Source organism: Amblyomma maculatum, chromosome 5 (assembly GCF_055883805.1).
Source record: "Amblyomma maculatum isolate TAMU_Amacu chromosome 5, ASM5588380v1, whole genome shotgun sequence".
Taxonomy (NCBI): domain Eukaryota; kingdom Metazoa; phylum Arthropoda; class Arachnida; order Ixodida; family Ixodidae; genus Amblyomma; species Amblyomma maculatum.
The window spans coordinates 123,036,317-123,060,167 of record NC_139348.1 but is presented as its reverse complement, the minus strand read 5'-3'; positions in this window follow the sequence as shown (position 1 = coordinate 123,060,167).

The window sequence follows — 23,851 nt, the reverse complement described above, 5'->3', positions numbered from 1 at the left end:
GCACGGCTGTGTACAGCATTTCCCTGGTATCCCGATGCTCTCTCTGACAGTGCCACCTGTGCTCTGGTCATCTGCTGCCTCGACCTGACTAGGATGCACGGGTGCTAGCCTTAGAATCTCGGCACCATATGGTCCAGCCAGCCCGAAGCCCAGTGTTCCCTGACCGGTGCGGGCATCTACATGTGCCGTCACCCATGTGGTTAAAGTACCCATTTGGACATTGTGAACTGAATATTGCTAGCCAACCACGATGGTGGCTTATCCATCTGTGTTCAGTTTCCAGCAGCATGGCAGTGTACAGTATCTTCCTTGCCTCCGTGGCAGTCCCACGTGTGCTCTGGCCATCTGCTCCCTCGAACTAACGGGATATGCGAGTGCTGGCCTTTGAACCACGACATCAGATTACCCTGGCAACCCCAAACCCATTGTCGCCTGTCCAGTGTCGGCGTCTATGTGTTCTGTCACTCTTTGAAGACACTAGTATACGTAACCATCCGGACACTGTGAACTGAAAATTCCTAGTCAGCCATGATGGTTTAAATATCCATGTATGGCCAGGGATTAGCTCCATGGCCGGGTTCAGGATCTCCCTAGTGTTGCAATGCTCTCCCTGGCACCTGCGCTCTGGCCACCGCTACCTTGACCTAACTGGGAGGCATGGTTGCTGGCCATCTTGCAACTTAGGCACCATAGGGTTCTACCACTCCCAACCACTATGCCCCGTGATCGGTGCCGGGGTCTACGTGTGCTTTTGCTCTTAGAAGACAAGGAAGCCATTCCGACATTCGCAACTTTGCCGTCCTGTGTATCACACATTGGCAAATTTACTGTCCCGTGCATCAAAAACAAGTAGGCGATGATTCTCTGCAGTCTCCGCTGGGACCACTAAATATAGTGTCTTGCCACTAATGATGAACGGGCCTGCTATAGACCACGGTACTCAACGAGTGAGTGCGACTGAATCCTAAATGTGTCAGTTTCTCTTGCATCAGCTAAGTGCTTCAAAACTTAGCTTAGATTGTATTGTATGTTTTGCTTCTCCACTATACATGACATCTGGATGGCAGCAGTCACGAAATTATGGACTATTCCCGTGAACCAAAACTCGCTGCGTCTAACTAAATATATGGTCAATGAGCGTTCGCGACCGAAACAGTTAAGTGTGCTCGTTTCTCTCGCCCCGAATATGTGCAGCAAAACGTAGCTTAGGTTGTATTGTTTTCGCTTCTCCAGTTCGCTATATATCTGACAATTGGACGGCAACAGTCCCGAAAATACGGACTGTAACCACGAACAAATCCTAGATGCGTCCAACTAAAAAAAGGGTCATTCCTATAATGAACGGCCGAGCAAAATGCGCTCAACAAGGGTGTGCGACTGCTTTATGTCCGTTTCTGTCGCCCTGCCTGAGCGCTCCAAACGCAGTTTAGGTTCTATTGTGTTTCGCTTCTCCCCTTCACTACACGAGACAACTCGACGGCAATATTCGAAAATAGGGACTGTAACCCTGCATCCTTGCATAACCAAAACTCCCTGCGTCCAACTTAATATGGGGTCTTTCCTATAATAATGTACGGCCGAAAAAAAGGGGCTCGACAAGGGTGTGCCGACTGAACAGTTTATGTTGTAATATTGATTTTCGCTTCTCCACTTCACTATATATAACAATTGGACGGCAACATGTTTGCTGTGCAGCCGAAAAATACTTGGAACAAGAAGGCCTTGCAGGATCCCGGTGAGCGAGTTGGCCTTCATCCTAAGCCACCCTGCTGGGCGCCCTAAGAAGTGACATGTTTCTTGTACATCCTTAAAGTTCTGAAAAACAATATTTGATTTTTTCACGCAGTTAAGAGTCAGCACCGAGACACGTAGCTATATTTGCTGCGCAGCCGAATAATACTGCGAGTCAGAAGGACCTGGATGAATGAACCCGGGAAGAGAACGGCCCTGCATGAGCCGGGCGGCTGACGATTCCTGAGGAGACCTGCTTTGGCTCATCTGGTGCATGGTTCAGCTCTTCCGCCTGCGCCGTCTTCTGCTTTGTATTATAGTAGACACCCTGGAAATTATCGGCGCCGTCTTGGCCATGCATAAGAACGATGCGCAACATCCAGTGCGGATGACTGATTGTTGGCCAAATAAAGCAACCTGTCTTCATTTCCTGGCAACGTTCTGGTACTGTGATAATTGTCATGGGAAGTTTCATAAGCCATGCCCTGTGTTAAGAATGACATGAACATACACCTCCGCTTTACCCACATCCCCTCCAGAGAAAAGAAAGTAAAGCACGCTGAAACTTTTTTGCGCATAGCGAAGATTTTACAGTTCCTAAGGTTATGCTGTGATAATTGTCATGGGAAGTTTCATAAGCCATGCCCTGTGTTAAGAATGACATGAACATACACCTCCGCTTTACCCACATCCCCTCCAGAGAAAAGAAAGTAAAGCACGCTGAAACTTTTTTGCGCATAGCGAAGATTTTACAGTTCCTAAGGTTATGCTGTGATAATTGTCATGGGAAGTTTCATAAGCCATGCCCTGTGTTAAGAATGACATGAACATACACCTCCGCTTTACCCACATCCCCTCCAGAGAAAAGAAAGTAAAGCACGCTGAAACTTTTTTGCGCATAGCGAAGATTTTACAGTTCCTAAGGTTATGCTGTGATAATTGTCATGGGAAGTTTCATAAGCCATGCCCTGTGTTAAGAATGACATGAACATACACCTCCGCTTTACCCACATCCCCTCCAGAGAAAAGAAAGTAAAGCACGCTGAAACTTTTTTGCGCATAGCGAAGATTTTACAGTTCCTAAGGTTATGCTGTGATAATTGTCATGGGAAGTTTCATAAGCCATGTCCTGTGTTAAGAATGACATGAACATACACCTCCGCTTTACCCACATCCCCTCCAGAGAAAAGAAAGTAAAGCACGCTGAAACTTTTTTGCGCATAGCGAAGATTTTACAGTTCCTAAGGTTATGCTGTGATAATTGTCATGGGAAGTTTCATAAGCCATGCCCTGTGTTAAGAATGACATGAACATACACCTCCGCTTTACCCACATCCCCTCCAGAGAAAAGAAAGTAAAGCACGCTGAAACTTTTTTGCGCATAGCGAAGATTTTACAGTTCCTAAGGTTATGCTGTGATAATTGTCATGGGAAGTTTCATAAGCCATGTCCTGTGTTAAGAATGACATGAACATACACCTCCGCTTTACCCACATCCCCTCCAGAGAAAAGAATGTAAAGCACGCTGAAACTTTTTTGCGCATAGCGAAGATTTTACAGTTCCTAAGGTTATGCTGTGATAATTGTCATGGGAAGTTTCATAAGCCATGCCCTGTGTTAAGAATGACATGAACATACACCTCCGCTTTACCCACATCCCCTCCAGAGAAAAGAAAGTAAAGCACGCTGAAACTTTTTTGCGCATAGCGAAGATTTTACAGTTCCTAAGGTTATGCTGTGATAATTGTCATGGGAAGTTTCATAAGCCATGTCCTGTGTTAAGAATGACATGAACATACACCTCCGCTTTACCCACATCCCCTCCAGAGAAAAGAAAGTAAAGCACGCTGAAACTTTTTTGCGCATAGCGAAGATTTTACAGTTCCTAAGGTTATGCTGTGATAATTGTCATGGGAAGTTTCATAAGCCATGCCCTGTATTAAGAATGACATGAACATACACCTCCGCTTTACCCACATCCCCTCCAGAGAAAAGAAAGTAAAGCACGCTGAAACTTTTTTGCGCATAGCGAAGATTTTACAGTTCCTAAGGTTATGCTGTGATAATTGTCATGGGAAGTTTCATAAGCCATGCCCTGTATTAAGAATGACATGAACATACACCTCCGCTTTACCCACATCCCCTCCAGAGAAAAGAAAGTAAAGCACGCTGAAACTTTTTTGCGCATAGCGAAGATTTTACAGTTCCTAAGGTTATGCTGTGATAATTGTCATGGGAAGTTTCATAAGCCATGCCCTGTGTTAAGAATGACATGAACATACACCTCCGCTTTACCCACATCCCCTCCAGAGAAAAGAAAGTAAAGCACGCTGAAACTTTTTTGCGCATAGCGAAGATTTTACAGTTCCTAAGGTTATGCTGTGATATTGTCATGGGAAGTTTCATAAGCCATGTCCTGTGTTAAGAATGACATGAACATACACCTCCGCTTTACCCACATCCCCTCCAGAGAAAAGAAAGTAAAGCACGCTGAAACTTTTTTGCGCATAGCGAAGATTTTACAGTTCCTAAGGTTATGCTGTGATAATTGTCATGGGAAGTTTCATAAGCCATGCCCTGTATTAAGAATGACATGAACATACACCTCCGCTTTACCCACATCCCCTCCAGAGAAAAGAAAGTAAAGCACGCTGAAACTTTTTTGCGCATAGCGAAGATTTTACAGTTCCTAAGGTTATGCTGTGATAATTGTCATGGGAAGTTTCATAAGCCATGCCCTGTATTAAGAATGACATGAACATACACCTCCGCTTTACCCACATCCCCTCCAGAGAAAAGAAAGTAAAGCACGCTGAAACTTTTTTGCGCATAGCGAAGATTTTACAGTTCCTAAGGTTATGCTGTGATAATTGTCATGGGAAGTTTCATAAGCCATGCCCTGTGTTAAGAATGACATGAACATACACCTCCGCTTTACCCACATCCCCTCCAGAGAAAAGAAAGTAAAGCACGCTGAAACTTTTTTGCGCATAGCGAAGATTTTACAGTTCCTAAGGTTATGCTGTGATAATTGTCATGGGAAGTTTCATAAGCCATGCCCTGTATTAAGAATGACATGAACATACACCTCCGCTTTACCCACATCCCCTCCAGAGAAAAGAAAGTAAAGCACGCTGAAACTTTTTTGCGCATAGCGAAGATTTTACAGTTCCTAAGGTTATGCTGTGATAATTGTCATGGGAAGTTTCATAAGTCATGTCCTGTGTTAAGAATGACATGAACATACACCTCCGCTTTACCCACATCCCCTCCAGAGAAAAGAAAGTAAAGCACGCTGAAACTTTTTTGCGCATAGCGAAGATTTTACAGTTCCTAAGGTTATGCTGTGATAATTGTCATGGGAAGTTTCATAAGCCATGCCCTGTATTAAGAATGACATGAACATACACCTCCGCTTTACCCACATCCCCTCCAGAGAAAAGAAAGTAAAGCACGCTGAAACTTTTTTGCGCATAGCGAAGATTTTACAGTTCCTAAGGTTATGTACTGTGACTGGCCATAGGGTTTTCTTGGCAGGAAATACTGGAGCGGGTTGCCATTACCTTCTCCAGAAAAAGAGGGTGAGAAGTTTGGGCTTAAACTGAACATTAAAAAGACAAAGATCATGGCGTCTTGCCCTATCAAGTTCTGGAGCATCAATGGACAAGTGAAAGCTGTGACAGATTTTCTGTTCTTGGGCTCCAAGATTACCTCGGAGACTGCAGCCATAAAATTAGGAGACGCCTGCTTCTGGGAAAGAGAGCAATAGTTAGCCTTGACTGCCTAGTAAAGAGCAGAGGCATTAGTCTGCCAACCAAGATCCGTATAACTCGTGCTATGGTCTTTCCAGTTGTGATGTATGGATGCGAGAGTTGGACTGTGAAAAAGGCTGACCGCCGAAGAATTGACGCGTTTGAATTGTGGTGCTGGCGGAGACTCTTGAGAGTTCCTTCGACTGCTAGAAGATCAAATCAGTCGATATTGTCGACCATAAACCCTGACTGCTCATTGGAGGGTCAAATTCTAAAGTTAAAGCTCAGCTACTTTGGTCATCTGATGAGAGGAGAGGAGTCGCTGGAGAAAGATTTGATGTTGGGAAAGGTTGAGGGTCGCCGGAGAAGGGGTAGGCAGCGAACGCGATGGTTAGATGGCATCCTCGAGGCACTGCAAATGACGTTATGTGATGTTAGGACGATAGTGAGAGACCGGAAAGCATGGCGTGACATGGTCCATACACAAAGTATGCGAACCTTGAGAGTACATCGGCCGCTGTCTCACCTGCTACTTTTTTGGGCATTAATGTTGTCTGTATGCGAACCTGGAGCTAGTGAACGCTCTCAAGGTTCGCATACAGACAACTTTAATACCCAAGAAAGTAGCATGTGGGCAGCGGCCGATGTACCTCAGTTGGAAGAGCACCGGACACGATATTCGGAGGTCGTGGGTTCGGTTCCCATCATCGGCACGTTGTTTTTCCTTCTACTTTGTGTTTAATTATATTTCCCCTAAACAGATTACATTACTAATTTATGTGATTATCGAAGTAAAAATTAAAAAAAAAAGAAGGCATAAAGTACAATCCCCAATGCTTTCCTTGGCCTCGCCGACTGTTTGCTTCTTTCCTTCAAAAATAGACTTCGTGATACAAAGTGGAAAACAATTAAGAGGATAAACAACTACTGATAAAGAACGCACATTAGTTTCATAACGATCGATGCTGACGGTGGTACCCACTTGAATATTTTTTCCAGCGAAAACGGGGAACAGGCTGCACAGTAATGCTGAACGCTACGTCTTGAACTGTAAGTTTCCAAAAAGTGCAAACCTTGTCCCGATTTACGTTATTACAGTGGTTGAAACGCTGCAACTTTATGGGTGCCCACTCAGCGAAGCGCACGACTGCCTCGATTTGCATTGTAAACGGAAGTCCACGACTGATTTGGAAAAAGCCCAGTGATGATTGCATGCCGCTATCACCTTATCAATAGCAAACTTGCACGTGGCATAACCATGTGTGGAACGCCGCTCATAAATACCAAACGATCAAACGCCGACCAACCTCGTCGGCTACTGATGAACACATGACTGCGCGGGAACGCCGCAGAGCCACAAAGCGAAGACAGTGCGCTCAAGAATCTACATAAGCTACGCCACAAGCAAACACACAAGCGTAGTCATGCGGCCATTGCTAACGCAATTCACGACGCTTAACCAGAGCTAAGCCACTGCCGATTTTTTTTACAACAATTGGATATTTATAGCTAGTATTCGAAATTACACTGCATAATATAAAAAAAAAAACGCCAGAACACGAAAGTGATAAAATACGAGTTGGTAAATGACAAGAGGAAAACATCGATAATGAACAAAACACTGCGATAAAAGACTACAAGATGACAAAGCAAGTATTCCACGTCTTTGTTTTTTTCTGTATATATCCCAAGTTTCACCATTACAGTTTTAGTCGCGATTTCGGCGCTCGTCCTAGTCCGTAGCCTTCTCTGCGCTGTTTTTGTTTCTTTTTCAACCATGAACAGCTTATAAGCGCAGGTTGAAAGGTTTAAGAAAGTCTCGGTTTCTCACACACAGCCCTGCCTGTATAGCCGAGAGGCCATTGGTGAACAGGCGTGAAAAGGACGATGACAAAAAAAAAAATGCGGTTGCAACTATTCCATATCTGCATGGTGTCTACAGTAGTCTGAAGAAAGCTGCAGGCAGGTTCGATATGCATGTGGTATTTACTACTGACAACAAAGCCGGCAAGATTTTGTGCCGCGGTCAAGAAAACGTAGATGAGCAGGAGCGTCCCCTGTCAAAAACGCGTCAAAAACGCGAACAGATATGTGCCACGCAACACGAAGGCTGTGTATAAAGTACCCGCCGCTTGTAAATTTTAGTACGTGCAAACTGGAAGGCGCCCCAACGTCTGCCTGAGAATACAAGAGAGGTCGCTGGGGACCTCGGCAGCCTCCTAAAATCTTGTACTTTGCCGCGACCACAGCAATGAAAATGACACCGTCCGTGACCCAGATGTGGGACGTGCCGACGTGGTCTGCAGGCACAGGAATGTGCCGGAAAATATCACCGACACACAGTAGCGCCAGTTGCGTTTGATATATGCATAAAGTGCCCAATAATCTTCGTTAGACGAACCATATTTAACTGACGGATTTTGTTTGGACAGATAGCTCCGTTTTCCTCTCATGACCTGTACCTTCTTCAATATGTAGAAAGTGTATACAAACGTTACTGTTTGCCTCTCCTCCCTGGCTGTCTTCCGCCTCGATGCATCGTCGCCTCCTGAGCCCGCTGCGGTGTACTGTAAGGGGCAATAACCTCACATTTTCTCACACAATCTCACTCAATTCACATAAGAAATCACGTACAAGTCGCATATAATTGCATAAGTTCTCAGAGTTTCTTGTACATTATCATGATTTATGTACAATATTTTATGATAATGATGTGCACCGCATGAGACTATGCGATTAAATGAGATTTTATGAGGTTATTGCCCCGTAGAACTTTTGGTTTTTCAGTAGGCTGGCTAGAGAGGCGTTTGATCACCAGATACTGGGCACTTTGAGAGCATGACGCTATAGCGTAGGCTACCACACAACATATTGTTACATGGTGACTCGTCCCTAATGTAACAATATAAAAACTTTAACCAAGCTGTATGAACATGCCTTTGTGGGTAACGCAAATGAAAGGGTTCTGGCAGGCTGATTCTGATATCCTCCCATGTGAAATTAAAGGCCTGAGTTGACAGCTCTAGCTAAATATAATGTCAGGCAAACTTATGTCCAGTTAGCGCTCGACCATGTCTGCTGCCAACTCTATGCTCCAGATTGTTGCACACCCGGCGATACTCGGCTTTAGCTAGCAGACTGAAGCTCTCGGTTCAAAACGTAGTATTACGGCTTGGACTCTGAACGACCACCATCTCAGTGCTACCCAGCCGATTATTCTCAACTGTCCGACGTTGCGGCCCACGCAGGTCGCAACTACATGGCGACGGCACCGGACACTGCGCAATACTCCGCCGCATTCGGCATCCCACGCGCCATTGCGTCAGCCAACAACGCACCAAACGTTTACACTGGATAAATGGGAGAGTTCTCACGGCACAATGAAATGAGCTAAAACGTACATAAACACCCAGGTACCTTTGTGGAGTCTACGGGGATTTTCTGCGCGTTCGCAAGGTCTGAGGCAGCGGGGCTTACCCCAACCGCTTTTGGCTGTGCAAAAGCTGCTTCAGCCTTGCAAGACGCTGCAGACCTCTCCCGAAAAAATATCTGAAGAGAAAGCATTCAATCCAAAGCATGAGCACAACAAAGTGCAGGTCAAGGCTAAAATATTAACACGCAGCGCTATGCATCGTGACTACAGGTTTTCATACTGAATTTAATCCTAGCGCCAGTGGAAATAATCTGAGCGCCGACTGATGAAATCTGCGAGTCGTGTAATTTATCTCGAGGGCCACACATTCAATCAATGCGCCAGCTTATTTAATCCAAGCGCCTACTCGAGTTAGTCCAGCGCCAACCAATTTAATCCGAGTGCCAAGGCAATTAGTACAAGCGCCAGCAGATTTAATCCGGTTGCCAACCAATTTAACTCATATACAGAAAAAGAACGCGGTAGAGGGCTCCAAAACACGAAACATGGATTCCAAAAATAAATCGAAATTAAGATCACTTTGCAGACAATGCGACGAGTAAGCGAAGCGACAACTCATAGGATGGTTTTCGTCAATATTATGACAAACATTGTTTTGATGCAAGTGTTTTCAAAAGCCGTTTAAAACGCACAATCTCAGCACTTAATTACTGTACATGGTCACAGAGCTGTGGCTTACCGACTCTATATTCCGAGAGAACGAATTAGCCCACAGATGTGCGACTGCTGATTAAACAATATATATAGAATTAAAACGTCTTCGATAACAGACAATTACTTTATCACACAATTAAAAAATGCTTTAATAAACAGTATCTATGTTAGCTATGTAATTTCATCAGCCAATGACAAAAAGTTCCCAAACAGACGGCAAGTTTCGCGTCTCCGTTTACTCGCTGCCGGATTGTCTGTGTTGCGCCATGCTGGGAGGATAGAGGTAAGCACAGAACCGTGAATTCACTATTAGAAACAGGTGTACTTCTCAAGAGCATAAAAAAAACATTCCTAGAAACGCAGAAGACAAGAGAATTTCAAAGCAGGCGGCAATCTTTGTGCCTCCGTTTTGTGTGCCGCATTGTCGTCTGCATTTGCATGACGGCGTAGAGCCGGACGGTGGTGGTGCTTATACTATAAGCAGGTGGCAGTCTGAGTATTCATTATTTCGCATGAATATTAACGCGCAGTATTTTCTTCCATAGAAGCCGATGAACAGTGCTCTGAAATCCAAATCGGACACCGAAAATGGAGAGAGAGAGAGAGAGAGAGAGAGAGAGAGAGAGAGAGAGAGAGAGAACTTTATTTCAAAAAGAAAAAGAAAAGAAACAGAAAAAAAAGGGGGGCAGTGAGTGGAGTCTTCATTTCAAGACCCCAGTGGCCTGGGCTGCCGCTCTTGCCTGAGTTACCAGCCTACGCTGGGTCCCTAGATCATAGCATTGCAGAGTGGCCTCCCACTGCGCCTCCGAATGGTGCATGTTTATGTGTGGAGGTTTGGGGCCTCCCCATGTGACGTGGTAGGCGGTGGGCTGGTCATTGCACCAAGGGCATATGTCTGTGTAGTGTTCTGGGAACATTATGTTGTATTGATGTAGGTTGGGGTAAGTGTTGGTTTGAAGCTGTCTCCATTCCCGCACTTCTTGTGCATTTAGACCCTTGTGTGGAGGGGGATAAGTCCTACGTTGTTCCCGTAGGTACTTAAGTCGCGCGCCGTAAGTCGCTGGGACAGGAATGCTGGTTGTGAGATCGGGATTAGTGGCCGCTCGGTTTGTGTGACCTCGAGCTAGCCTATCCGCGACCTCATTACCTTCCAATCCAGAGTGCCCCGGAACCCAAGTGATCTGATGTTTGAGCTGTGAGGTTGTAGCCAATTGGTTAGTTATGAAGCGAGATAATTTTTTAGGTATTCTGCTTGCAAGGAGGAGCCGACACGCCGCTTGTGAGTCGGTGATTACGTGCAGCTCTCGATTGGTCGCGTCTCCGTAGGTAATGGCCAGTACGATCGCCGCCAATTCCGCTTCTGTGATAGTAGAGTGCTGGATGGACATGCTGGAGACTTCTGTGTATGAAGAGCCCACCACCACGGCTGCTGCTGCGTTCGGCGTATGCTCGTATAGAGCGGCATCCACATAGACAGTTTTCGGACTGCGTTTCACTGCACGTTTAAGATAATTCACTCGGGCGTGTCTTCTGCCTTCGTTGTGGACTGGAGACATGTTCTTTGGGAGCGGGGACACATATACTCTTGCCCGGTACGGAACAGGAATGTTAGTCGTTGACTGTATAGCTTGTACGTCCGAAGGATAGCCAACGCGCTCGAGAATGAGCCGGCCAGGTGCACCAAGAAGAAAGAACAGCAAAGTGTCCGAGCATGACAGGGTCACAATTCTCGAAGTGTCGAGGCGTGGAGGAGGTGAGAAAAAAAATGGCAGACACGCTGAGCATTTATTTAAAGACGGCGAGGTCCACTGCAGCGAACGATAGAGAAGCGTTGAAGAAAGGCGGAACATCATTGCCAGGAATCGCCATCAGCACAAGTAGCATTGATCGTCTACTGGATTCACACGATAGTCCACGAAGTTCGTGACTGACAGACCGATGTATCGCAAAAGAAACGACGTGAAACGCAGCCGCAAAGAATACGCGCAATGGCTGATGTGTGAAGGACCTCGCTTGTGCAGATTTTACGTCGATGAGACTAACTATAACATATGATGTTCAAGGAGCTTTGGCCGTGCAGTTAAGGGGCAGCCTGCAGTGCAGACGACGACTGGCACCAAAGGAGCAAACCTTAACATTATCGCCTGCATATCATCAAATGGTGTCATACATTGGATGGCCGTCGACAAGGTTCACTGGGCCGTGTTCAGTGAATTTTTGAGCTACATAGCCCGTGTAGAAAGTGAAGAAAACTGGTTCTGAAGCGGTTTTTATTTTTGAGGACGTTCCAGCTCACAGCAGTGCGGAACAGGCAAGCCTGGCCAGTCAGATGCACAAGATCATTGGCTGCCTCCTTACAGCCCGTTTTTTAACCCTATAGAGGAAATGTTTTCGAAATTCAAGTCGGAAGTCAAAGCTTTCCTCAGCGCGCGGAGGCACCTGGTGCTAATCACTCTGCCCGAAATGACTAAGAAGGACCATCGGCAGTTTTTAGCTCGACGCTGCCCTACACTCTATGCAGCAATTACAAAGAGTACAGTGCCAGTGACTAGAGTGCGACTCTTTTACACGGGCAGGTTTGCGTAAAGAAGATATGTAAAAAGTGCCGAGTTACACTTAGAGCTACCAAATGCCTCACACAAAATAAAATTGCATTTCAAAGTAGGCTGCTTCTGCGCTTGTAAGTGCCTATAGTTTGTTAGCAACCTGCGCCGCTAGGATTGCCGCCCCAGTCAAATTTAGTGCCGGTAAGGTGACCATAGTGAGAGGCCAGTAGCTATTCCTGGCCTAGGTTATAAGCTCCGCTTTACATAGTTTCACTCACTTTACCGTATCGCAGTCAGACTGAAGGCAGCGGCACGCGCTCTCTCTTTCCGTGGCCGTGTAAAGTTGAAAAAGCGGTAAAATGAGATGTTACTCTGGCTCTAAGTCTTCACGCCTGGACCAACCCTGCTTTACACTTCTTTTGTGCTAGTGGTATTGAATCATGATTAGAAAGACAAATAGCGCACCGGTCGCAATTTCATAACAGCCCCGGCCGTTGTGTGAAAGCCGCACTTGCCATCAGCAAGCATATTGACACACCGCTGCCCATCTTCTAGTGCCACCAAGTGGCCGAATGTTTGGCGCGTGGCTGAGCGTCGTCCTCCTCTGTCTCGAGTTTCGCTTGATTAAAAAAGAAGGCAGCTCGCTTGTTCTTCTGTTTGCTACGTGTGTTGGTGACATTTGGTGGAAGTGCTGGGTAAGATCCCATGTACGTCGCCCCCGAAGACGTCAGTGACGCTGCCCATCGACGCTCAGACGCCACTCCCGTCCATAAATCGAGCCGTCGCATCCGAGGCCTACAACCCGAGTTCGAGCCACTGACCACACCGCTGCGAACCATGACATCTACGACGGGCAGCCAGACAAGTCAGCATTCCAGCAACGCCCTACCGTACGTCCTTCTCGCACCTCGATCACCGCCATCATTCCACGGTGACCGGTTCGAGGATGTCGAAGACTGGTTGGCCACTTTTGACCGTGTGGCCGCATTCAACCAATGGGACGACGAGCGGAAGCTAATGAATGTGTACTTCGCGCTGCAAGGCTCGGCCAAGACGTGGTTTGAGAACCACGAGACGTCCTTCGTCAACTGGGCAGTCTTTCGCCGTGAGTTGCTCACAACGTTCAGCTCGAGTACGCGCAAAGAAAACGCAGAGATAGCAATCCGTTCGAGGTCTCAACAGTCAAATGAGAGTGTGGCCATGTCTGTCGAGGACATGACGCGACTTTTCAATCGGGCCGACACTGCCATGCCCGAGGTAACGAAAGTACCGCACCTCATTCGCGGGGTGAAGGAACAGTTGTTCGCTGGCCTCATTCGTGACCCTCCAAGAACTGTCGCAGACTTCGCGAGAGAAGCTACGAGCATGGAACGTTCACTGCAGGAACGCTGTACCCAATACGGCCGTCAGGCAAGCGTAGCGGCCACACCCTACTGCGCGTCCGTGCCAGCAGCTAGCGACGAGGCTGCGGGAGCTTCTGTGGAGCATCGTTCGCGAAGAACTGCAGAACCTCCACTTGAATGCACCACCTGCAGTGAATTATTCTACCGGAGACGTCATTCGTGATGAAATCCGGCGAGCGGTGCAGCCACCACCAGCACCACAACCAGAGCCATGCATTATGACGTATAGTGATGTCCTACGTCAACCTGCCCCCGAGCCACATTCATTCCGCCCCGTTGCCGGACCACCGCCTCGCTACCTGCGTCCCGTCGAGCAGCAACAAGATCTGCGCCCCGTCGAGCCGCAGCAAGACCAGCGTCCCGCCATCAGCAAGGCGCACTTGTGGCGCACACCCAACAGACGGCCGCTCTGTTATCACTGCGGCGAGCCTGGCCACATTCTACGCAATTGCCCATACCGGAGAATGGGCTTAAGAGGATTTCCACCGAACGCGCCTCGCCCTCGCTATGGAGAAAGACAACAGGAGATTGAGGAATACCTGGCTGCTAACGAGATGCACCCGACGTCACCGCAACGGCAGCCGCGATCGTCATCCCCGAAGCGTTCTGGGTCACCCAGTCGATACTCCTCCTCTGGGCAATTCAGAGGCACGTCCCCTCACCGGGAAAACTAAACACGGCGACCTCCGGGGGTGAGGCCGCCGCTACGGCTCAGAATAAACAGCCTCCACCCGACGATTTGTCGCGACGGCCCGAGCGGCGACCGATCCGACGAACTTACCGACGTGCTGCGAACGCATTGTTTCCGGGGAAATTTTTGTAACCGCCGACAGTTGGGATGTGACCGCACTTGTGGATACCGGCGCCGATTTTTCCGTCATGCGCAGCCAGCTAGCAACGACACTCCGTAAGGTTCTGACGCCTTGGTCTGGCCAATGATGCGCACTGCCGGTGGCCATGTCATGACGCCGATTGGCATGTGCACTTGCCGCATAGAGATCTGCGGTCTTACTTTCACTGGCACCTTTGCCGTATTAAAAGACTGCTGTAAAGATCTGATTCTAGGCATGGATTTTCTGCAAGAGTATGGTGCTGTTATAGACCTTCGGGAGCAGCTCACAGTATCGTTTTCAACCAAGCGAGCCGTTGATAGCAACACGGACTTCCGGAAAACGATGTTGCGCGTCTCTAACGACCACGTAACAATCCCTCCGAGAGCGAGCAAGTTCGTCACAGTCAAATGTGATCACAGCACCGACACGCGTGGCATTGCCGAAGCTAACATGTCACTGCTTCTCACTCGACAAGTTTGTGTAGCTCGGGGCCTTGTCGAACTTGTCCGTGGGCAAGCCGAAGTGTTAGTGACAAACTTCACGTGTGAACTCCAACATTTGACGGCGAACACGACGGTCGCTTATTTTGAAGAACTTGGAGAATGGACAGGCCAGTATGCTTTATCCAACACGTCAGACCTCGACAATGCGACGTCTACAGCCATTCAGACCGATTTGAACCCACACCTCTTGCCCAGTCAGAAACGCTGCATAGAGAACATTATCAATTCGTTCCGCGATTGTTTTGCATCAACCTCCAAGGTCCGACAGACACCACTAACGAAGCACCGAATTATAGTTGCCGACGACCAACGTTCACTATGCCAGCGTCCTTACCGGGTATCTTCAAAAGAACGTGACGCCATCCGCCGCCAAGTAACAAAAATGCTCCAGGACGACGTTATCCAGCCTTCGACGAGCCCGTGGGCTTCGCCTGTTTTCCTTGTCGCGAAGAAGGATGGAACCTTGAAGTTCTGCGTTGATTATAGCGCCTCAACAACGTCACGAAAAAGGATGTGTACCCCCTGCCGCGCATAGACGACTCCCTCGATCGCCTTCGCCATGCCACTTACTTTTCGTCACTTGACCTCCGCAGTGGATATTGGCAAATAGAGGTTGACGAACGAGACCGTGAGAAGACCGCTTTTATTACGCCGGACGGTTTTTATGTGTTTAAAGTGCTTCCGTTTGGCCTGTGCTCGGCCCCTGCCACATTTCAACGAATGATGGACACCGTACTCTCTGGCCTGAAGTGGCAGTCATGCCTCGTATATCTGGACGACGTTGTAATTTTCTCGGACACGTTCGACGAGCACCTGAAACGTTTGCGCGCTGTTTTCGAGGCCATCCGATCTGCTGCTCTCTCTCTAAAGCCCGAAAAATGCCACTTCGCTTTTAATGAGCTGAAATTTCTCGGCCACATTGTCAGCGCTTGAGGTGTTAGCCCAGACCCAGAAAAGACGGCCGCTGTCGCTTCATTCCCCAAACCAGAAGATAAACGAAGCTTGCGTCGATTTCTCGGCCTCTGCGCGTACTACCGTCGCTTTGTTCACAATTTCTCCAAGATTGCTGAGCCTCTGACCCGCCTGACGAAAGACGCCGAACCGTTCGTTTGGGGCCCCGACCAGGAACAAGCCTTCGCGGAACTCAAGTCCCATCTCCAATGTACACCTATACTTGGCCACTTCGACGAAGAGGCTGACACGGAACTGCACACGGATGCCAGTAACATTGGCCTCGGTGCGGTCCTTGTTCAGTGGCAGGACGGTGCAGAAAGCGTCATTGCTTACGCCAGTCGCACTTTGTCCCGTTCTGAAGTTAACTATTCAACTACGGAAAAGGAGTGCCTCGCTGTTGTGTGGGCAGTCATGAAATTTCGTCCGTACTTGTACGGTCGTCCGTTTCGTGTCGTGAGCGACCATCACTCACTGTGTTGGCTGGCAAACCTGAAAGATCCATCGGGTCGGCTTGCTCGATGGAGCCTTCCGTTGCAAGAATTTGACGTTACTATCGTGCACAAGTCCGGCCGGCAAGAAACAGTGATGCTGACTGTCTGTCCCGCGCCCCTACTCCCAGCCACACGGACGGCTGCGACGACGATACCGTTTTCCTCGGTGTTATCACGTCATCCACGTTAGCCCGAAAGCAGCGAGCCGATTCTGAACTTTTGCCCCTCATCGAATACCTCGAAGGAACCGGGTCATCTCCTCAGCTCTTCAGGTGCGGACTGTCGTCATTTTGCTTGCGCGATGGTGTGCTCTACAAGAACTACGGTCCAACAGAAACTGTTTATCTGCTAGTAGTACCCACCACGCTTCATGACGAAGTTCTTCGTGCGTGCCACGACGACCTTTCTTCCGGCCATCTCGGTTTTTCTCGCACATTGGCACGGATACGCCGGAAGTACTACTGGCCCAAGCTAGCTGCCGTTGTGCACCGCTACGTCCGTACCTGCCGTGAGTGCCAGCGGCGGAAGACATCGCCCATTAAACCAGCTGGCCTCCTGTAGCCTATCGATCCCCCGAAATTCCCATTTCAACAGGTAGGCATGGACTTACTGGGCCCATTCCCGAAGTCCTCAATGGGTAAAAGGTATATAGCGGTTGCCACTGACTATCTCAGCCGCTACTGTGAGACCAAGGCCATTCCCCCTGGTACCGCAGAGTAAGTTGCGCATTTCTTCATTCATAACATTGTACTCCTTCACGGCGCCCCAACAGTCGCCTTAACTGACAGGGGAACCTCGTTTACGTCGGCACTCACGAGCGAGGTCCTTCTACTCAGTGGCACCACCCACCGCAAAACAACTGCCTATCATCCTCAAACTAATGGACTAACTGAGCGGCTTAACAAGACAATTGCCGACATGATTTCAATGTACATAGACGAGGATCATGGCAACTGGGACCGAATTCTGCCGTACGTCACGTTCGCATACAACACTGCGCTTCAGGAAACCACACGCTTCAGTCCATTTCATTTGGTCCATGGACGCGAACCTTTGACTATGCTGGATGCCATGCTTCTTCCGGATTCTGCTCCCTCCACTGTCGTGGGGGCTGACCAATTTATTCGTGACGCAGAAGCCGCACGCCAACTTGCCCGACAGCGAATTCGGCACCAACAATTACACGACGCCCAGCGCTACAACCTGCGACACCGAGAGGTGACTTACACACTCGGCGACCAAGTCTGGGTATGGAGCCCAATACGGTTGCGAGGGCGCTCTAAAAAGCTTCTGCGCTGTTACTTTGGACCCTACGAGGTGCTCCGTCGCCTCAGCGCGGTGAACTACGAGGTGTTACCTGTCCGCTCCTCTCGGCATCCGAAGTCTGAAATAGTTCACGTCGCCAGAATGAAGCCTTATTACAGTCGTTAAACAATTTTAGGGTCGAAACCAGAGCCAGAGACTCCCGTATAACTTGCCCCGCTTTTCTATTGTTCCCTTACGTTTGCGGCATCGGGTATATGCCTCTTGGAAGGGGGGCAATGACACACCGCTGCCCATTTTTTAGTGCCACCAAGTGGCCGAATGTCTTGGCGCTGTTACGTTTCTCCACCGAGAAGTGGGACAGCTGACGCGGCACCGCATAGCAACAGGCAGAACCGCGAGCGGATCGGCCATTTCGGCGCCGTTCATCGGCCGCGCAACGTTTCCTCCCGCCGACAAGTCTCAACGTGATCCTGCCACGCGCCAAATGTGTGTGCGTGCGTGTGTGTGCAAACGCCGGCCAAGCCTGGAGCTCGAGGGAGAGTGCGTCGCCCTCTCCTGTCTGCAGGAGGTGGAGGAGATGTGGTCGCGCCACCTGCTATTGAGTCATCGCCTTGTCTGAACTTGAAGGGCTCTCTCCCTTTCCCTGTGAACTGGCATGCCTATATAAAGCAGCGGCAGACTCCGCTGCGATAGAGACTACTTTGACGCGCCCTTGAGACGACGCTAGACACCAGCTGTGTGAACGTGTCTGTATTCTCTCCGGGTCAGCTTCTCTGCCCGCTCCTTCATGATGTTTTAGTAAAGGCTGTTTCGTTAGAAGATGCCTCGTTGATGCCGTCCGCCGTCCACGGAGCCGCCAGGCCAACGCTACCGAGGGGCCGCGCGCCGCACGTAATAACTGCTGGCAGTGATACGACACCCAGGCACACGCGACCCCAAACATAACAATTGCTGGCAGCGGTACGATACCCACAGGCGCTCGCGGCCACAATCCTAACAATTGGTGGCAGCGGTGGGATGACGACGACGACCAAGTCGTAACCGTGATCAGAGGGACGTGCCAGACGATAACGTCGTCCAACAACTGGTGAACAGCGGAGAGACGAGGACGACCAAGCGTGACCATGGTCGGTGAAACGAGCCAGGCCTGACCGAGGTGCAACATCTGGTGGGAAGAGCGGAGATGTCCCAGGCGTGACCCGTGATTCAATGCAGCTCAGCGGAAAGTCGGGAGCAGTGCAACGAGCCCTGTGTGATGACTGGTTGCCTGCAGCGGAACGACTGCGTTGGAATCTTGGCTGCAAGGTTTAGTGAGTGCGGGACTTTCTTCTACTGCGTTTTGCCAGGCTTTTGTTAAGTAGAGAACAGAGCTGGTAATTGTGTTGTTGTTGCTGGGTTAATTGAGGCAAGGCAATAGTGGGCAGTAGAGAAGGCAGCACTCGGAACAGCCATGGATTTGGATATGAAGTCGTTGCGCAAACCGAAATTGCTGGAGTTTGCGGAGGAGCTGAGTCTGAATTTGTCAGACAAACTCAGAAAACCAGAAGTGTTAAAGGCTATTCTTGCGTTGGAAGCTGAAGATGAGCTTTTGGAATGCCTTGAGGTCATTGACGAACGTCAAGAGGAACGTGAACGTAGAGAACGTCACGAGAAAGAGGACGCCCGCGTAAGGAAACTGATGCAGCTGGAGATTTCAGCACATAGAATGAGCGTGGAAAGGATTAAAGCTTGCAATGCCATTCAGTGTAACGGTTCAATACCGCGAGACGGTACGCCACCGTTCCTCATCGCCGAGGATATGACAGAGTATTTGGCAGACTTTGAGAATGTCTGCAGAAGTAAACGTTTCGAGCGAAATAGCTGGGCGCAGAAGTTGGTAGCTCTTCTTTCCGCTGAAGCGTCGGAAGAAATCAGGCGATTGGTTGGCGACCGCTTGAAAAATTACGATGAACTAAAAGAGTCATTGCTGATACGATATCCGATAACGCCTCAGGATCGTCGGAAGAGATATGAGAGCGAGAAAGATTGTAACGAGGCATACTTTGATTTGGCCTATCAGTTGAAAGGCGCTGTGAGCGAATGGCTAGACAGTGCGGAAGTTCCGGAGCAAACCGAACTTGCACCTGAGTGTGAGAAACAGCTTGGGGAAACGGCCAAGCAATGTGACCTCAGTAGTGAGCCGACCGATTCTCGAACAGAAGAGCATCGTGTTACCTTGGTCGAGCCACTAGCTGAGAAGGTTAGCGCCGGCTCCAACGGCGAGAAATCCACAGGGACGCTGTCCAGCGAGGTGAACTGCATGCCGACCTAAGTAGCTGTAGGAGATACAGTTCCATCAAATGAGTGTGGGGAACTGGTAGTAACTGAGCCGTCTCTCGAGTCGAAAGCAGAAGCTTGTGTAGAGCGCGACGGAGATAGAAATGAGCTAGGAGAGGAGAAAATTTCGGTTTCCGAAATCAGCTGTGTCGTAGAGCAGGTGGTGGTAGAGCAGGGCACGCAGAAAAACGAAGTGCCAATCAGGGAAACTGCGCAGCCCGCGAGTTGTGATCAGCCAGGGCAGACCGACGAGGAGTGCGCGTACGCTGTAGAGAGCGAGACTTGCGAAGGCGACAGCGAGCGACCAGAGCAGTCAGAATCGTTCGAGCCCCGATACCACGCTAGGTTGTGTTCACGAAAGCAACCCCAGTGCGAACGCGGACGTAGCACCTACGGCCCTCACACAATCCGAAGCGCCCCAGCTGTCGCAGGAGCTTGATCCTACTCCGGTTAGCTCTGAGCGAGGCGACGCACTGAGTGGCGAGCCGCCAGAGCAAATGCCTAGGAGGAGGACTGATGTGACTGACGTCAGTCGTTGTTCGGATTTGACTGAAAGTGAGTCATGCGCTGCTGGCCGTGATGCAGACGCGGCGCCGCACTTTGACCACTTCGACGACACCCGTGCCCGACTGGCTCCGGTTAACGCTAGAACGGTTACCGCTAGCTTGTCATAGAGGGCGCCAAACGAAAGCAGAAGGCTAATATTCAAGTGCTGCCACCGAAAAACGCGGAAAGGCAGGCGCGATAAAGATTGCTGCCATCGTAAGGAGAGCAAGCTCAAACGGTTGCAAAAAGAAAGCAGAAAGCCTGTGTTCCAGTGCTGCCGCAGAAAAAGCGGAAAGGCAGGCGCGAGAAAGAATGGAGCAAGTTGAGGCTATCGCGAAAAATAAAGCGACTATCCCAAAGGCACAAATGCGCCAGTGCCGAGAAAATGCGTGACTGGTGCGCCAAGCGTAAAGAGAGGGATAGGTTGTTTATAAAAGCGAGTGACTCGTGCTCGTCTGTTTCTTGGCACAGAAATAGGAAGGTACGGTTGTTCCGTGAAACGGACACAAAATCTCTTTTAGGCACCTCCCGGTCTGCCCTACGTATACCTTACCACAAGACAACGGTAACAAAATACATAACGACCTCCGCACACTGAACAGGTTTTTTTATTGGGCTTTTTTGGTGCATCCTTGTTTCCTGAGAGCCAACGGATCGGTCATCCTGCATTAGTTTCGCTAGTTTATCAGTAGCTAAAAGCAACGTGTACATCTGCTCGGTGACCGACTTTTTTTTTTTTTTCAGATTGTGCGATATCCTGGGAAGATAGGGCAGTACGGCTACTTTTTCCGTGCTTTTCTGCTAGGCTTTGAACTGGCAACTGTTTTTTAACGAGTAGTGTTTCTGTCGCTTCAGACTGCAAACTCATAAGCAGAAATAAATAACTACTGACACGCGAGATTGTAGAAGACAGAAAAATAAGAGAACTCAAAGAAGAATGTGTAAGCGATCCTTCGATATCACTCTAGAAAAAGGAGATGGAGTTCTTGGGAAAATAGAAACCTAATTTTTTCTACGAACTAAAAATAAGCAAGGACGACTGTTGACTGAAGTTCAGCTAATTATAGCTATATTATCATATTTGTAATAACGTTTGATAAAGGAAATTTCTGTTGTTTGCAAGAGCTGGCAGTTTAGTCCAGTCAAGGAATGTTCAGGTCCCTACTGCATGTAAAATTGCTTAGGTCATATAACTACTGTAGAAAAAAAAAAGGAAAAATAGTGACCTGAATTACTTGTTTTTTTTTGTCGTTTTTTTCCTCCTCTCTGATCCTTAAGTGCAATTGTTACTTATGTGCCTGTTATAACCAACTTTGTTCATGTGACTCCTCCCCCCCTATGTAATGCCTGAAAGGGCCTTTAGGGTATATAAATAAATAAATAAATAAATAAATAAATAAATAAATAAATAAATAAATAATATATGGCATCAACAATAGGGAGCTTTAGAATATGGGGACCCTACCGCTCAGGGGCATAGGGTAATAGCGCGGCAACAAAGCGGACGCGCCGTGTGCTGTAATGAACAGGCAAGGGGTGCGGTAATTACACTGGGCCTGCGCAATTGAGCCCCGCTACTACTCTATCCCCCTTACAGATAGGGTCGCCGTATTCTAAAGCCCCCTAATGATACTTGATTGCACAGCGCTAAAGACGAGTATCAAAAGAACACAAGACAGGCGCCGACTTTAACTAAGGTTCATTGAGGAAGCCTGCAGAAATATATGCCATTTGCTTTTCCTTTTCACTGGTACTAAAAGTGCACTGTGCAATCATGTCTGACACCCTGTTTTATTTTTATTCAGTCAAGCTAGCCTACTGCAGTCCAGTCCAACCCCCTCACGCTCAGCGGGGAGGAGCAATCGGGTTCGTGGCTCTGCGGAAACTATATTACTATATTTCGTCTCACAAGATATGTGCAGCACTGCGAAAAGCAGAAGAGCCCTTGCAATTGTGCCCCTAAGTGCCTCTCGCCCCTGTGCACTATAACAGAATTGTGCTCCTACTGTCACCCCGCCAATTTGGGAGGCGAGAGGCGCGTAGGAGCACGATTGCCTATTGTGCGCGTGATCCTGATTGTACTGGGGTGCATCTGCCTTTCACAATGCTGCAAACATCTTGTGAGAAAGGGAAGGCTCGTGTCCCGTCGTCGGGGCAAGTATTGTTCGAAGTAGCAGTGCGGTGGAGTGAAGAGGGAGTTGAATGAGGCAGCCCATGCTGCGCAGGACAGGGGAAAAATCCCTGCCCTTCTCTGTCTGAACGCCGCTCTGGAGCCAGAAAAATATTTGAAAGCCCGCGCAGCAACAAAAGAAAAGCCTTCAGGCAGCGCATGTCAAGAGGGCTGGGTACTCAATTCCTTAGTCATGGATTAGTGGCGTAGTCTGGTGGCAGAATCTGAACTACTCTCAAGATGGCGACCGTGGAACCGCCACCTTAACGCGTCTGCTCGCGTAATGCAGTGTCGAGTGGGTCATTCTCTGTTCGTCTCCTTCCGGTCTTGTGAAAATAAGTTTTCTGTACCTTGTGTTTGTGTCGTATAAAGTTAATTTTCGTCGTGTTACTTCAAGTTTGTCGTCCTTCGTCTCATTGTGAGTGGGTGTATGCTACACGTCGCCTGCCGAATCGACGAGCACCTTGAAGAGGCGCAGAACACAAAGAACCTGAGATTTTACTGAAGGTTTCAAATGCGTTCGATGGTCCAGAGAAGCTACAGAACGCTGTTTATCTCTCTCCACTTCATAAGAACTTGCAGTAGAGGCAACTTTCGTCTACTGTAACCAGTCATCGGGAAAGCCGCTCTGTAAAGAAGGGAACCAATATGAGGACAAAACGAACTAAGGATGGGTGGATTAGAGCTGCTCTCATACACACCTAGCGGTGATGGGGTCCATCTCTGCAGCAGCCAAGGGCACGTCACATTTTGGAATAAACGCTGTTCGATAAGGCTTCTTCCACCGGTTATCGAGGCACAATTCGCCGTCCTCCTTCGATCGCTCGGTGGATCCAGCAGCACCTCCAGACGAAAGCGTCATTGCAAGATTAAGGGGGCCTCTGCGGGCAAAATTTCCATGTTGGCGTCGCAGATCTGCGAGAGAAAACAAGCAGAGCAAAAGTTCACTTATGAACTTCCGGTGTGGAGGCTGAGCACATAAGATGAAGCAGCAGATGTCGAAGTCTACTCACTGTCTGGGCGATGAAGGCGTCCCTTGCGACTCCAAAAGGATGCCTTGTGGGTAGCATTCCCCGCGACATCTAGACGGCGACCAGTATGTTATCTACGCACTCGAACACGCTGGCGATGTGGCCACGGCACTTTGTAAATGGCGACAGGTGTGCGGTTGGCAAAGCCAATTTACGCTGATATGCACAAGGAATAGCGCTCCTCTTCACGCGGAACCAGACTCAGCTTTTTCTTTTAACCCT